The sequence below is a fragment of the Schistocerca americana genome, chromosome 2 (genome assembly GCF_021461395.2).
Source record: "Schistocerca americana isolate TAMUIC-IGC-003095 chromosome 2, iqSchAmer2.1, whole genome shotgun sequence".
Taxonomy (NCBI): Eukaryota; Metazoa; Arthropoda; class Insecta; order Orthoptera; family Acrididae; genus Schistocerca; species Schistocerca americana.
Window position 1 is genome coordinate 73480378 of NC_060120.1, and position 15921 is coordinate 73496298.

A 15921-nucleotide genomic window follows, 5' to 3' on the forward strand; every position below is an offset into this window, starting at 1 on the left:
GAGAGAGAGAGAGAGAGAAAAGAATGGACAAATGCTTACTTGCTTCTGGACAGTCGACAGATACTCTCTTCCGTATTCAGCATGACTATAGAGGCGAAGGCCCGGTCCTCCATAGTACGTGGGTACCCTATTGCTCCTCAACTTTCCCGCTAAACAACCCGTTCTTAATCCCACAGAAAATGTGTAAGACTACTTGGAACAAATAGTGAAACGTAACATTCAACATCATGACAATTTTGTTGCTCTGAAGGTGCAAATCTTTAATGAATGGTTTCAGCTGGCTAAGGCATACCGAAGAAACTTACGGACTCTCTTCCTCGCCGAATTGAGGACATTACCATAGCTACAGAAAGTTTTATATTGAGCAACCATATTATGCCTTCTGGGGGCCTAGTTTTTTGCCTGATGCGTATGATTTCTATGCCACCGCTGAGTAATAGCACCTACTGGTCCATTACTGAAAGTTCCATCCAAACTTCCACCGTTTCTGTGTAGGCTGACACGTAATGTTTTGCGAACATGATTTGTGCTAAAAAGATTTAGCCTACTTCTTTGTATGTGCCTCAGTTAAAATAGTGTAAACATCTTTCTCATTTTATAAATGACAGATGTGTAATACCAGATAAACTCGCTGTAGAGATGATAAAATCTTAAGTGAGAAATATCAGTAACAAAAAATGAAAAAAAATATACTGGCTGAGTATCTCCATATCACAATTTCTTGGTTTGTGTAAGTTGTCGATGTGACTTACTGCCAACAACTCATCACACACACTAGCAGGTTCCACGTGCTAGGGCCAAAAAAAATTTAAATTACTTTGATAAGAAGCTCTCACTAAATTAAGCATTAGTACCTACAACGATATCACATCAATTTTCGAGGTGAAACCATCTGTTAAGAGAAACTCCTTGGCACATGACAAGGTTTTTTGGCAGATCGCAATTACTCAGTTGCTTTCGTTAGTTTCGTTATCTTTGTAATCTTGCCCTAGCAGGATCCACGCTGTGTGAATCTCTGCTTCAATGATATCTTCCGTCTCGATATGGCGATGTTCGTAGTGCACTCCAGAACGGTCAGAATATGTAGTCATCCATAAGTTATCATTAAAAGTCAACAAAGTTGTTCGCCATTGCGTCTAGAACTGACAAATAACGAAAAATGAGTACAGGCAAAAAGATGCACGCGGTTACCGAGCGTGCAGCGTGCAGTCATCTGCTAGATGTCGTTCATGTCTGCACCGATGACGTCTGTCGCTTGTGTTCTGAGGCCACACTCTGTTGGTACAGGTGGCCGGTGGAAGTGCTGAAGACTGCTGGCCTCGCTTGCGGGGTGCAAGTTGATCTGACAATTTGCAGCATTGTTCCCATAACTGATCGGCGTCCTTTGGCTTGGAAACGAATAGAGGGTCTCAACCAGAAACTCCGTCGATTTTGTAACGGTCTTTGCGGTAAATATCTCTCCCCTCTCCTCTACCTCCTGTACACGGCAGATATGCCCCAACCCCCCCCCCCCCCCCTCCAGTACACCTCATGCAATATGCTGATGACACTGCATTCCTCGCCCTCGCCCCTACCCTCCAACGGTCCCAACGCCTTCTCCAGACTCACCTTGACCTTTTTGCTGCATGGTGTAACCAATGGCTCCTGAAACTCAACCCTTCCAAGACCCAGGCAATCATCGTAGGTCGTACCACTCACTCCTTTCGGCACCTGGATTTCTCCCTTACTGTCTGCACCCGTCCTGTCCGCCTCACCCCCACCCTCACCTACCTTGGCCTCGCCATTGACCGTCACCTCACCTGGATCCCTCATCTCCGCTCCATCCAATCCAAAGCCCACAACTGCCTCCGACTCCTCAAACTCCTCAAACTCCTTTCCGGCCGGACATGGGGGTTGCACCCCTCTACCATCCTCCACACCTACAAATCCTTAATCCGTCCCATCCTCTGTTATGCCAGTCCTGCCTGGATATCTGCCCCCCCCCCCCCCAAATTCTATAAGTCGCTCCAGATCCTTGAGCCTCATGCACTCCGCATCGCCTTCCGTATACGCCTCCCGTCCCCCACGCGGATCCTCTATGATCTCATTCCTTTCCCCCATCTGCTCCTATTCCTCGAACATATCCGCATCCTCTACACCTCCCGCCGTCTTGAACCCCCTCACCCCCTGGTTGCTCCTCTCCTCTCCGATCCCCGCCCCCTGCCGCGTCTTCACCATTGTGTCCCCCCTACCCTCCATCTCTACACCCTACATCTCCTTTCCCAAGGTGGCTTCCATCAACTCCCCCTCCCGGATGATGCCCTCTCTCCCTCCATTTACCCCTCCTATCAACTCTGATCCTCACTCCCCCTCCTTTCCTCTGTCCTTTTCCCGGGCTCCCTCTCCCCCCCCTTCCATCCTCTTTCTTCCCCACCTCCCCTCTCTTTGCCCCCTTCTCTCCCTCGCGTCCTTTTCCATTTCCCCCCTCTACCTCCTCTCATTCCCTCTCGCGTCTGCCCTTGTCCCCCTTTATTATTCCTCTCCCTGCTTGGTTCCCCCCCTTTTCGTTTTTTCCTCTCCTCCCTCCTTGTTTTTCCCCCTCCTGCAGGCCCCCCCCCCCCATCTGCCTTTGGCTCGGGAGTGTCGTCTTTGTGCTGCCACTTTCGTGCAGTGTTCTCCAGTGAGTGTTCTCCAGTGAGTGTTCTACAGTGCGTGTTTTACAGTGAGTGTTCCGTGTTGTGTTTTTTGGGACTGGTTGCGAACGGCCATCATACTGTCGCTGGGTGTGCCTTTTATCTCTTTCGAACAGAAACCATACTGTCGCCATGTTTTTTAATTGTGTGTCTACTATGTTACTTGTCTGATTCCTGTGTATTTTATCTACATTGCCAACCCCTTTTGCTTTCTGTTTTAACTTTCCGCAATTTTACGCCATTTTACACTTTAAATCACCATTTTATCGCCTGTTTTTCCTTGTTTCTGTCTTCTTCCTTTATTTAAAAAAAGTCTGTAGGCTGTAGAGCAGCGTAGTAACCTGCTGCCAGCCTGCCCCCTTCGGGGGGAATTGAAAATCAATAAAGAAAAAAAATATCCGAGCAGTCAATCGGCAAGACTGCGGGCTTTCAAAAACAAAATGATGAAATGAGGTGGCCCTCAACTACGTACCCTCAGACTCAGAGTTGAAATATTAAAAGTTTTGGCTGTTTACGTTATCTAAGGGCTGGGATACGTAGTTGCCGCATTACAAGCCAAATACTGTTGAGCCTACTGTATACAATATGAGCAGACACATGAATCGAATGGTCGAAGGTTCCTATCACTCGGCAATTGCGAATGTAACGTAGAAATTTTGCAATGAAATAAAATCCGCAGGGACTGTCCTAACGACTTTAAATGATGAGTTCGATAGTAGAAATACTTTTGAGAATGTGGTATATTTCTGCAAAACACTTACTGGTGTCGATGGTCAAGCAATCAAATAAAATGTAAGTTGAATGACAGGGAAACAATAGATTCGTACTGCACGTAATTAGTTATGATCAACAATATAGCTCGTGAGGTATTCACTTGTAAACACACACTATGTCTTCACTGTAGAAACCACTGAAATCTCCAAAGTTCGCAAGTCGCCACTCCAAAGTATTTCTATCTGCTGCGAGCACGCGCAGACCGCTCCACAAACTCCAGTCTCTCTCGCGACAGTCTCTCGTGGTGCACCGTTACGAACTCCCCGTGTCCTGTCCTGTACTGTCCGTGTCTTGTGCCACACACCCATCGCGCCGTACTCCTCTGAATTCCCCCTCCATTCACTTCGGTAGTCGCCTCCCTTAGTACATCTACATCTACATTTATACTCCGCAAGTCACGCAACGGTGTGTGGCGGAGGGCACTTTACGTGCCACTGTCATTACCTCCCTTTCCTGTTCCAGTCGCGTGTGGTTCGTGGGAAGAACAACTGCTGGAAAGCCTCCGTGCGCGCGCGAATCTCTCTAATTTTACATTCGTGATCTCCTCGGGAGGTATAAGTAGGGGGAAGCAATATATTCGATACCTCATCCAGAAACGCACCCTCTTGAAACCTTGACAGCAAGCTACACCGCGATGCAGAGCGCCTCTCTTGCAGAGTCTGCCACTTGAGTTTGCTAAACATCTCCGTAACGCTATCACGCTTATCAAATAACCCTGTGACGAAACGCGCCGCTCTTCTTTAGATGTTCTCTATCTCCTCTGTCAACCCAACCTGGTACGGATCCCACACTGATGAGCAATACTCAAGTATAGGTCGAACGAGTGTTTTGTAAGCCACCTCCTTTGGTTCAAATGGCTCTGAGCACTATGCGACTTAACTTATGAGGTCATCAGTCGCCTAGAACTTAGAACTAATTAAACCTAACTAACCGAAGGACATCACACACATCCATGCCCGACGCACGATTCGAACCTGCGTCCGTAGCGGTCGCTCGGTTCCAGACTGTAGCGCCTAGAACCGCACGGCCACTCCGGCTGGCCCACCCTTTTGTTGAGCGCTGCGATTGGCGATAGAGCTACCGTCATGTCTCCAAGCCAACACACACAAACATTTTGAGACACTTTCGAAATACTGGATTTACATTTAAATAACTTGAAATTAAATAAATATTCCTACGGCTGGACCATAAACACGCTCTAACACACATTAGTAAATACATAAACAAATTAAATAGACATATATCAAAGGAATAGCAAGCAAAAGTAGGACAGTAGCCTAACGTATCTGGGCTTTCTAAAACACAGTAAGTAATTGACCAATTTCTTCATGAATTGCATATATCGGATATAAACAAAGACATAGATGAATAAATATATTTATAAGCATGCTGCCACCGGTTTCTCGTGTCACTGTGGAGTACTTATGGCCTGACGCGATCAATAGTAGCCGGCCATAGTGGCCGAGCGGTTCTAGGCGCTACAGTCTGGAACCGCGCGACCGCTACGGTCGCAGGTTCGAGTCCTGCCTCGGGCATGGATGTGTGTGATGTCCTTAGGTTAGTTAGGTTTAAGTAGTTCTCAGTTCTAGGGGACTGCTGACCTGAGTTGTTAAGTCCCATAGCGCTCAGAGCCATTTGAACCACTTTTGAACTATTTGATTTGATCAATAATAATCGGCCACTTTTACCTCCAATAACTCATGTACTATTCAAGTTACATGCCTGTAATTCATACCAATTTAGGCTTACACTAGTGGCTTTCTAAAAACGCGTCAATCGACGCAATTGGATGAACGGTTTAGATTTTGGAAATTCGTTGCTGGGTGTTACTTCTGTAATTTACAGTCGGACATTAAACTTTAAACTAATAATCATATTGAAAATCAGAATCAGAATGGTAATGTAAATGTTTCTTTTTGTGGTATCATGATTCATCTGGCTACTATTAATTTCTATATGAACTGTGAAATGTCTGCTATTATGGTTTCACAAGGTCCACCATCTTTGGCTTTCCTGGCATAGACGTTTCCTTCTTCGACACAAAGCATGATCCTTGTCACAGCGTCAACATGGAATTCCCAGCCACGTGATCGGCCTCCACGCCTCTTGCTTCGGCCAGCGTCCGGCACCACGTGGTCGGCCCACCGAGCGGCCCTCGCCCGCCGAATGGCCTATGCGGCCACACCAACTCCGAACTTAACAATGTTTTCAGGGCAGCACAATTCGCCTGTTACCCCACAAGACTCAGCAGAGGAGCGCCTATGAGGATGCCTGCGCAATTCTGGACGAAACTTCAGGAACAGAAGAGTTTCACTGATGAATGCTCGGCAGCCAATACGCAGAAAGCGAAATCAGACCACATACAGTATAAAAATACGTCGACTGTCACTATCTTAACAGTAAAATGTCGAAGTATTCGTAGCAAGGTTGTTTAATTTACTGCTCGCCACGAAAGTTGTTGCGCTCAAATTACTCTCATAACAGCGAGCTGTCTGGTTCTGAAATGTATATTTCAAGACATGGCTCCTGTGTCGAAAAGACAGATCAGACATCGTAGGCGGGGACTGTTCACTGCAATCGACAAAAATATTGTGTCTATCGTAGTCGAAATTGATCCTAACAGTAAAGTTACCCTACTGGCCATTAAAATTGCTACACCACGAAGATGACGTACTACAGACGCGAAATTTAACCGACAGGAAGCAGATGCTATGATATGCAAATGATTAGCTTTTCAGAGCATTTACACAAGGTTGGCGTCGGTGGCGACACCTACAACGTGCTGACATGAGGAAAGTTTCCAACCGATTTCTCATACACAAACAGCAGTTGATCGGCGTTGCCTGGTGAAACGTTGTTGTGGTGCCTCGTGTAAGGAGGAGAAATGCGTACCATCACGTTTCCGCCTTTGATAAACGTCGTATTGTGGCCTGTCGCGATTGTGGTTTATCGTATTGCGACATTGCTGCCCGAGTTGGTCGAGATCCAATGATCGTTAGCAGAATATGGAATCGGAGGGTTCAGGACGGTAATACGGAACGAAGTGCTGATTCCCAACGGCCTCGAATCACTAGAAGTTGAGATGACAGGCACCTTATCCCCATGGCTGTAACGGATCGTACAGCCACGTATCGATCCCTGAGTCAACAGATGGGGACGTTTGCAAGACAACAACCATCTGCACGGACAGTTGGACGACATTTGCAACAGCATGGACTATCAGCTCGGAGACCATGGCTGCGGTTACCCTTGGCGCTGCATCACAGGCAGGAGCGCCTGCGATGGTGTACTCAACGACGAACCTGGGTGCACGAATGGCAAAACGTAATTTTTTCAGATGAATTTAGGTTCTGTTTACAGCATCATGATGGTCGCATCCGTGTTTGGCGACAACGCGGTGAACGATCATTGGAAGCGTGTATTCGTCATCGCCATGCTGCCGTATCACCCACCGTAATGGTATGGGGTGCCATTGGTTACACGTCTCGGTCCCTCTTGTTCGCATTGACGGCACTTTGAACAGTGGACGTTACATTTCAGATGTGTTACGACCCGTGGCTCTACCCTTCATTCGATCCCTGCGAAACCCTACATTTCAGCAGGATAATGTACGACCGCATGTTGCAGGTCCTGTACGGGCCTTTCTTGATACAGAAAATGTTCGACTGCTGCCCTGGCCGGCACATTTTCCAGATCTCTCACCAACTGAAAACGTCTGGTCAATGGTGGCGGAGCAACTGGCTCGTCACAATACGCCAGTCACTACTCTTGATGAACTGCGGTATCGTGTTGAAGCTACATGGGCAGCTGTACCCGTACTCGCCATCCAAGCTCTGTTTGACTCAATGCCCAGGCGTATCAAGGCCGTTATTATGGCCAGAGGTAGTTGTTCTGGGTACTGATTTCTCAGGATCTATGCGCCCAAATTGCGTGAAAATGTAATCACATGTCAGTTCTAGTATAATATATTTGTTCAATGAATACCCGTTTATCATCTGCATTTCTTCTTGGTGTAAGTATTTTAATGGCCAGTAGTGTATCTGGATGCAAATAAAGGGCCACGTGAGCTCAAGTTGTCAAATAATTTTACCAGCCACCAGATTCAGCTGAGACAGCTTTAGAATCATTCAAAGAAAGTCTGTGATCAGTAGCGCGTAAATACCCAAAACATGCGATATTAGTTGGAGATAACTTTAACCTACAGAGTATATTGGGCCCTCTATGGATTCAATACAGGAGGTACTGACAGAAAGTCTTGCGAAGTAGTTCTGAACACTTCTTGAGCGGCTAGCTGGGCAGCTCGCATGCAATGGAAATATTTTACACCCTGTATCTACAAACAGGCCTTACCTAAGCGAGTGTCGCTAGAAAGGAAGGAATTAGTGATCACAATGTTATGATAGCGACGATGGCTACTGAAGTTAACAATTCCATCAAAAAGTATGGGATAGTATTTTTGCTAGGAAGAGCAAATAAGCTGTTTTTAGCATCCCACTAAGACAATAAATGGGAACCATTTAGTTCCAGTACCAGAGATGTAAAGGAATTATGGACAAAGTTTAAAGTTATTTTAAATCGCACTTTGGAGAAGTATGTGGCGAGTAAGTGGATTAAGAGTGGAAAAAACCCACCGTGCTTTAATAACAAAGTTGAGGAAGCAGAGATTGTTGTACTTTCGGCTGAAGAAAGTGCAAATAACGACACGTAGAAATTCATGCGTCTGTAAAAAGACCGATACGCAAAGCATACATCAACTTCGACAGTCATACCTTATCAAAAGATCTTGCCGAGAACTCTAGAAAATTCTGGTCCTAAGTAAATACCCAAACGGCTCGTTGACTAGTTTGATGTGACAACAGAAGACGGCAAAAAGAAAGCCGAAGTTTTAAATCTCGCGTTTAAGAAATTATTCGCGGAGGCGGATCGTACAACATACCGTCGTTTGACTTTTGTGCAGCCTCCCGTTTGGCGGAAATAATAATAGACATCCCTGGGGTCGAAAGAGTTGAAACAAATAAGTGGACAGGCATGGATAGAATCGCAGTACGGTTTTACAGAGAGTACTCTATGATATTGACCCTTTACTTAGGTTACCTTTATCACGAATGTGTCGCCCAGCACAAAGTCCAAAGCGACTGGGAAAAAAAAGCGCAAATGACTCCCGTGTATAAAAAGGGCTTAAAAAACGGATCTGCAAAATTACAGGCAGATACCCTTAACACTGGTCTGCTTCAGAATTCTTGAAGATAATCTAGACGGAAGAGCTTCTGTTCACAAATCAGCACGGAATTATAAAGCATCGCTTGTGCGAAACTCAGTTTGCCCTTTATCACATGATATCCTGCGAACTACGAATGAAGGGTAACAGGAGGATTCCATAATCTTAGATTTCCGGAAGGAGTTTAACTCGATGTGCCACCACAGACCGTTAACGGAGGTACAAGCATTGGGAATGAATTCCCAGAATGGCTCAAAGAGTTAGTAAGTTGTCCTCGTTGGTGAGTGTTCATGAGACAAGAGTATCGTCAGGAATGCCCCGGGCATGTGTGACAAGACACTCTTATTCTTTAAACAGGGCGAACATTAATAAAACCGACAAACCGCAGGGACGAATTCGTGACTGGAAATGGAGAAAAAAAGGTCCAATGGACACGTGTTGGGAAATGTATCACTGCCACGGTAGATGGCGCTGACGAATGAAAGTTCCTTTGACTACATGCGGTGTGGTCCTTGTGTGACACAGGCTGTGTGATTGGTGCGGCATACTTTAAGCAGCAGAATGGTCCGTTATTCATCTCGGGAACGAGCTACGTTGGTGTTTATACAGGGTGGTCGATTGATCGTGACCGGGCCAAATATCCCACGAAATAAGCGTCAAACGAAAAAACTACAAATAACGAAACTCGTCCAGCTTGAAGGGGGAAACCAGATGGCGCTACGGTTGGCCCGCTAGATGGCGCTGCCATACGTCAAACGGACATCAACTGCGTTTTCTTAAATAGGAACCCCCATTTTTGTTACATATTCGTGTAGTACGTAAAGAAATATGAATGTTTTAGTTGGACCACTTTTTCGTTTTGTGATAGATGACGCTGTAATAGTCACAAAACATATGGCTCACAATTTTAGACGAACAGTTGCTAACAGGTAGGTTTTTTAAATTAATATACAGAACGTAGGTACGTTTGAACATTTTATTTCGGTTGTTCCAATGTGATACATGTACCTTTGTGAACTTATCATTTCTGAGAACGCATGCTGTTACAGCGTGATTACCTGTAAATACCACATTAATGCAATAAATGCTCAAAATGATGTCCGGTAACCTCAATGCATTTGGCAATACATGTAACGACATTCCTCTCAACAGCGAGTAGTTCGCCTTCCGTAATGTTCGCACATGCATTGACAATGCGCCGACGCCTGTTGTCAGGTGTTGTCGGTGGATCACAATAGCAAATATCCTTCAACGTTCCCCACAGAAAGAAATCCGGGGACGTCAGATCCGGTGAACGTGCGGGCCATGGTATGGTGCTTCGATGACCAATCCACCTGTCGTGAAATATGCTATTCAATACCGCTTCAACCGCAAGCGAACTATGTGCCGGACATCCATCATGTTGGAAGTACACCGCCATTCTGTCATGCAGTGACACATCTTGTAGTAATATCGGTAGAACATTATGTAGGAAATCAGCATACCTTGCATCATTTAGATTGCCATCGATTAATGGGGGCAAATTATCCTTCCTCCCATAATGCCGCACCATACATTAACCCACCATGGTCACTGATCTTCCGCTTGTCGCAGCCATCGTAGATTTTCCGTTGCCTAGTAGTGCATATTATGCCGGTTTACGTTACCGCTGTTGGTGAATGACGCTTCAACGCTGAATATAACGCGCGCAAAAAATCTGTCATCGTCCCGTAATTTTCTTGTGCCCAGTGGCAGAACTGTGCACGACGTTCAAAGTCGTCGCTATGCAATTCCTGGTGCATAGAAATATGGTACGGGTGCAATCGATGTTAATGTAACATTCTCAACACCGAAGTTTTTGAGATTCCGGATTCTCGTGCAATTTGTCTGCTACTGATGTGCAGATTAGCCGCGACAGCAGCTAAACCACCTACTTGGTCATCCTCATTTGTTGCAGGTCGTGGTTGACGTTTCACATGTGGCTGAACACTTCCTGTTTCCATAAATAACGTAACTACCCGGCGAACGGTCCGGACACTTGGATGATGTCGCCCACGATACCGAGCAGCATACATAGCACACGCCTGTTGGGCATTTTGATCGCAATAGCCATACATCAGCACGATATAGACCTTTTCTGCAAATGGTAAACGGTCCATTTTAACACGGGCAATGTATCACGAAGCAAATACCCTCCGCACTGGCGGAATGTTACGTGATACCACGTACTTATACGTTTGTGACTATTACAGCGTCATCTATCACAAAGCGGAAAAAGTGGTCCAACTAAAACATTCATACTTCTTTACGCACTACACGAATATGTAATAAAAAATGGGAGTTCCTGTTTAAAAAATCGCAGTTGATATCCGTTTGACCTATGGCAGCGCCATCTAGCGGGCCAACCATAGCGCCATCTGGTTTCCCCCTTCAAGTTAGACGAGTTTCGTTCTTTGTAGTTTTTTCGTTCGATGCTTATTTAGTGAAATATTTGGTGCGGTCACTACCAATGGACCATCCTGTATAGTGTTTTATGTCCGTCTAGAAGAATGCAAGAGTGCGTTATTGTGGAGTAGCATCGTTTAACGCAGTCTTCCTAATCGTTGTTCTTAGACTGCGTCTGCAAGACGTCTCAGTTCTTGACAACAATTGTCAACAGTGGTACTTACACCTCGGGGAAACAGTTCGTAGTATACCATACCGTCACTGTTCCATCGGACGCATAACATTATCTTTGTACGTGGAGTTGCTGTTTTGTATGGGTTCAACCATTCTCATATTTCCCTTATATCAATAAAAACCAACATTTCTCGTCACCAGCTACGATACAGCATAAGGAATGGTCACCGTTGCCTCAGAGCCAATCGATGACAAGCAGGCAGAGATGCTTGTTTAGTGATTTTGGCTTAGAACACGCGGTATTCATACACACGATTTTCGCATCCTTCCCATCGCATGAAAACGAATATGTAATAAAAAATGGGGGTTCCTATTTAAAAAAAAATCGCAGTTGATATCCGTTTGACCTATGACAGTGCCATCTAGCGGGCCAACTATAGCGTCATCTGGTTTCCCCCTTCAAGCTAGACAAGTTTCGTTCTTTGTAGTTTTTTCGTTTGATGCTTATTTCGTGAGACATTTGGCCCGGTCACTATCAATGGACCACTCTGTATACGTCTAAGCAGGTGGAAATATTCGAGAGGAAGCGTGAGTATACCAAAACAAATACCCTCACAGACACCAACCACATCACACAAGTCCTTTTCTAGCGTTTATGTGATCATGGGTCCTTTCAGGCAGACGAACGTGCGGGGAGGCGGCGGGCTATGCGTACATCAGATTTGGAGGATCGGGTTCTACACGATATTGAGACGAACCCTAGTACAAGCTCCGTGTAAGTGGATCGCTAACGTAGTGTAAGCCAAAGAACGATTATGAGTGCGGCAATCGATGATGGACGCGTGGGCGAGTGTATTACATCCTATGGAGGCCACTTTGAAGATCTGTTGTGACATGGATGCGATGCAGCTCTGTACTGTGTTCCAGGCCAGTTTGTTGCCATTGCACGCACACCGCCCGTTTCCGGACACATGTTCTTTGGACCTTTTTTTCTCCATTTCCAGTCAGTAATCCGCCCCTACAGTTTGTCGGTTTTATTATTGTCCGCCTTGTTTACATACATGATCTGACGGACAGGGTGAGCAGCAATCTGCGGTTGTTTGCTGATTGCGCTATGGCAGGGCTTCCCAACCTTTTCAGCTGGTGGACGCCTTCTTCAGTAGAAAATCCATGGCGGACCGCTAGTCAGTCAAGGGCACAGTAACTTTAAATTTCAGAGCGAAACCCGTGGGAACTGAAAGCTTCTTAGTGCAAATTCCATGTTCCCAATGACCCCCCCCCCCCCCCCCAAAGTATCAATAGTCTTTGGTTTAGAGATGAATGAAAACAACTTGAAGGTCAAAAATCGTCTTATGAAATAGGCAGTGCACTGACAAAGTAAGTTTAACGTTTAATGATGCCTGGGGCCGCAAACGTGCCAGCGACCGCTGTGATTGGTCGACAAAGTTCGCTCCGCGCATGCGTAGAAGGTTTTAGTGCATCTACCGCCGTGATCCGGCGCACAAACGGCCCCCGTATTGTTGTGAAACAGTCGATCAGAGAGGCCGCATTCTCCGGCACTAAACTGTGTATGCGTTCTCACTTAGGAACCGCAAAGGCTGCTTGGGAATTCGACCTGTAGTAAAAGTACACATGTTTTTGACACTAAAAAAAAATAGTGATGAATTTGATTTTCAGATTTTTATTCAATAATTTTACTCATTATTTTACACGATTTGGTGAAGGGTGGCCGCGGACCCTGTAGAAAGAGCCGGCGGACCCCTAAGGGGTCCGCGGACCACACGTTGGGAAGCCCTGCACTATGGTGTACGGGAGTGACTGTAGGATACAAGATGACTTAGGCAAAGTTTCTAGAAGATGTGATGGGTGCTACGTTGCTATAAATGCAGAAAAATGTAAGTTGAGGCAGGTGAGTAGCATAAACGATCGTGTAATGGTCGAATACAGCATTAGTAGTGTACTGCTTGACACAATGACGTCGATTGAATATCTAGGCGTAACGTAGCAAAGAGATACGAAATGGAATGAGCAAGTGAGGCAGTAGTAGTGAAGGCAAATGGTCGACATCGGCTTACTGGGAGAATTTTAGGGAAGTGTGAATCGTCTGTAAAGGAGACAGCGTATAGAGCACTGGTGGTGCAACACATTCTTGAGTATTGCTCGAGTGTTTCGGATGTCACCAGGTCGGATTAAAGGAAGACATCGAAATAATTTGGAGGCGAGCTGCTTATATTTGTTATCAGCAGGTTCGGTCAACACGCCAGTGATAAGGAGATACTTCGTGAACTAAAATGGGAATCCCTGGAGGAAGGACGACCTTCTTTTCGCGGAACATCATTCAGAAAATTTAGAGAACCGGTATTTGAAGGTGGCGGCAGAACGACTCTACTGCGGTCAAAATACATTTCGCGTAAAGATCACGAAGATAAGAGAAATTAGGGTTCGTACGGTGACATAGGCAGACGTTTTTCCCTCTCTCTGTTTGCGAGTGGAATAAGAAACGAAGTGACTAGTAGTGATACAAGATACCCTCAGCCACGCACCATACGATGGCTTGCACAGTAGTATGTAGCTTTAGATGTAGGTTATGTAGGTGCAGATGTACTCCCAGCGCCCGAACAGTCCCAAACAGACTTCCCGTAGATAAATAAAGCCATACGATCGTTTCAATTTCACTTCAGAATACGTCCGATTGCGTTTTGTCACGGACTGCCTTCAGGTGCATATATTCGCAAACGTATCATTCTTCTCACAGAGGCAAATAATAAAGCATGTGATGACGTCATTTCAACAATGCACTGATACCCAAAGGGAACCGTGGGCGTTGCGTAGCAAAGTCTGAATGAGTATCTTCCAAAGAAAGGATTGTTGCACAAATAAGCTGCTGAGGAAGTACTTACTATAAAGAGTGTGTGAGGCGGAAAGCAGTCTCGAGGTAGGTGGCCAGCAACATCTACGTTGTCTTTCGGTTATATCAATCAAATGCGAGACTTGTAGCGGAATTTCTCTTGGTGCCCATTCTTAGGAAAGAAAAAGGATAAGGGGTAGACCAATTGACTTTTGTTTGTGAGGAAACTATCAATAACATATAAATTATTGTCTCTTAAATTACTGCGTTATACGTCGGCTTCGTCGATGCGTCATGCAATGCGATCTACTACTGCGTCAGCTAGTCGCTGTCATCACGATGGCACTGATGGTAAAAACCATCCTCCTGTATTTTAATTTTTGATCTGAAGGTGGCCTAATTCATCAGTATCTGGTTATCACAGTTAAATAAAAAAAAATGTCTAGACAGCTTTGTTCATAAAACAATAAAACAAGATCACTGTTACGCTTCTCCAAAATAATGCTGCCTTTTCTAGTACGCAAGTCTTTCCATACGCTTCTTCATGATACAACTGTAACGTGAATTTTTATTCCCCAAATTAAGGTAATTGTTACACATATGGGTAATTCAGGTAGCGGTGTAAAACGAGATTTCATTGTCAAAATCTTCCGAGACGCACACAGGGCCAATTGAAACCAACAAAAAAAAGTGCTTTGCATTAACAGAACAAGACTGCCTGTGCCGCCTTCACACATTTCGCGGTAATTTCCAAGAATGATTGCCTGTCGAAGTCGCGGGGTCCAAACGACACATATCGAACATGCGATTGCAAATCGATCATGCGACTCTAGTCGCGGGCGTTATGATCAATTATTTGTGATCGTCATTTTTATCTGTTTTCCTTCGTTTCTTTAGTTGCTCTGCATTGCATTCCTCCGCGAATTATTTGTGAGTTGATTGGGAAACCCAGACGATTTCTGTCGATAGTGAGTCTGATGTCTGGAGTTCCTGACGTTTCTTCGGCCGATTCTCTCACATGGAAAAATCTAATTCCATGCTTATCCAGCGTAGAAAATTGTTTGACTTTTTGTCGCAAATATGGAGTACTACCGGACGACAAAAGGAGGGACTGTATGGACTGTGGTTGTGCGAAGTGTGCAAAGCGTCTTAAGAAAAGTTTCGATGCTGAAATACCGTTTCAATTGCATTGAGGACAGTGCGGAAAACAAACGAGTTCCAGGAAGAATACGTGGTTCGACTCTTCCAAATCATCGATCCAGACCAGCGCAATTCCTCTATCTTGCTGGATTCGAGACTACACGTTGCAAGCAACAGCATCGGAAACTGAGTTGTCTGCTAATACCGTGTGTGGCTATTTCGGGTTTTGCAGAGAAATCTGTTACGTGGTAGTGACAAACGACAGTGTACCAATTGGTGGAGTGAGTAAAGTTGTGGGAGTGGGCGAATCTCATATAACTAGAAGGAAGAACCAGAGAGGACAACCTTCAAAAAGTGAAATCGATCACATTTGGGTATTCAGTGGAATAGAAAGAGCCCCGGAACTGTTTTGTTGTGAGAGTATTGTCCCAAGACAAGGTCTCTTCACTGGGTCTGATAAAGTACTTCATGCTGCCTAGTACTTAAGTCAATACAGACGGATTTCAGTCCTACAAGACTCTGAAAGCTGAAGGATTCGACCACGAGTTCATGAATCACTCTGTAGAGCTCGTGTCTTTGGATGATGTTAGTGTGCACACGCAGAATATCGAGCGCCTATGGAAATTTCTGAAGATTACCGTTAAAAGAGAGGGGCATCCAGGACAAAGAGA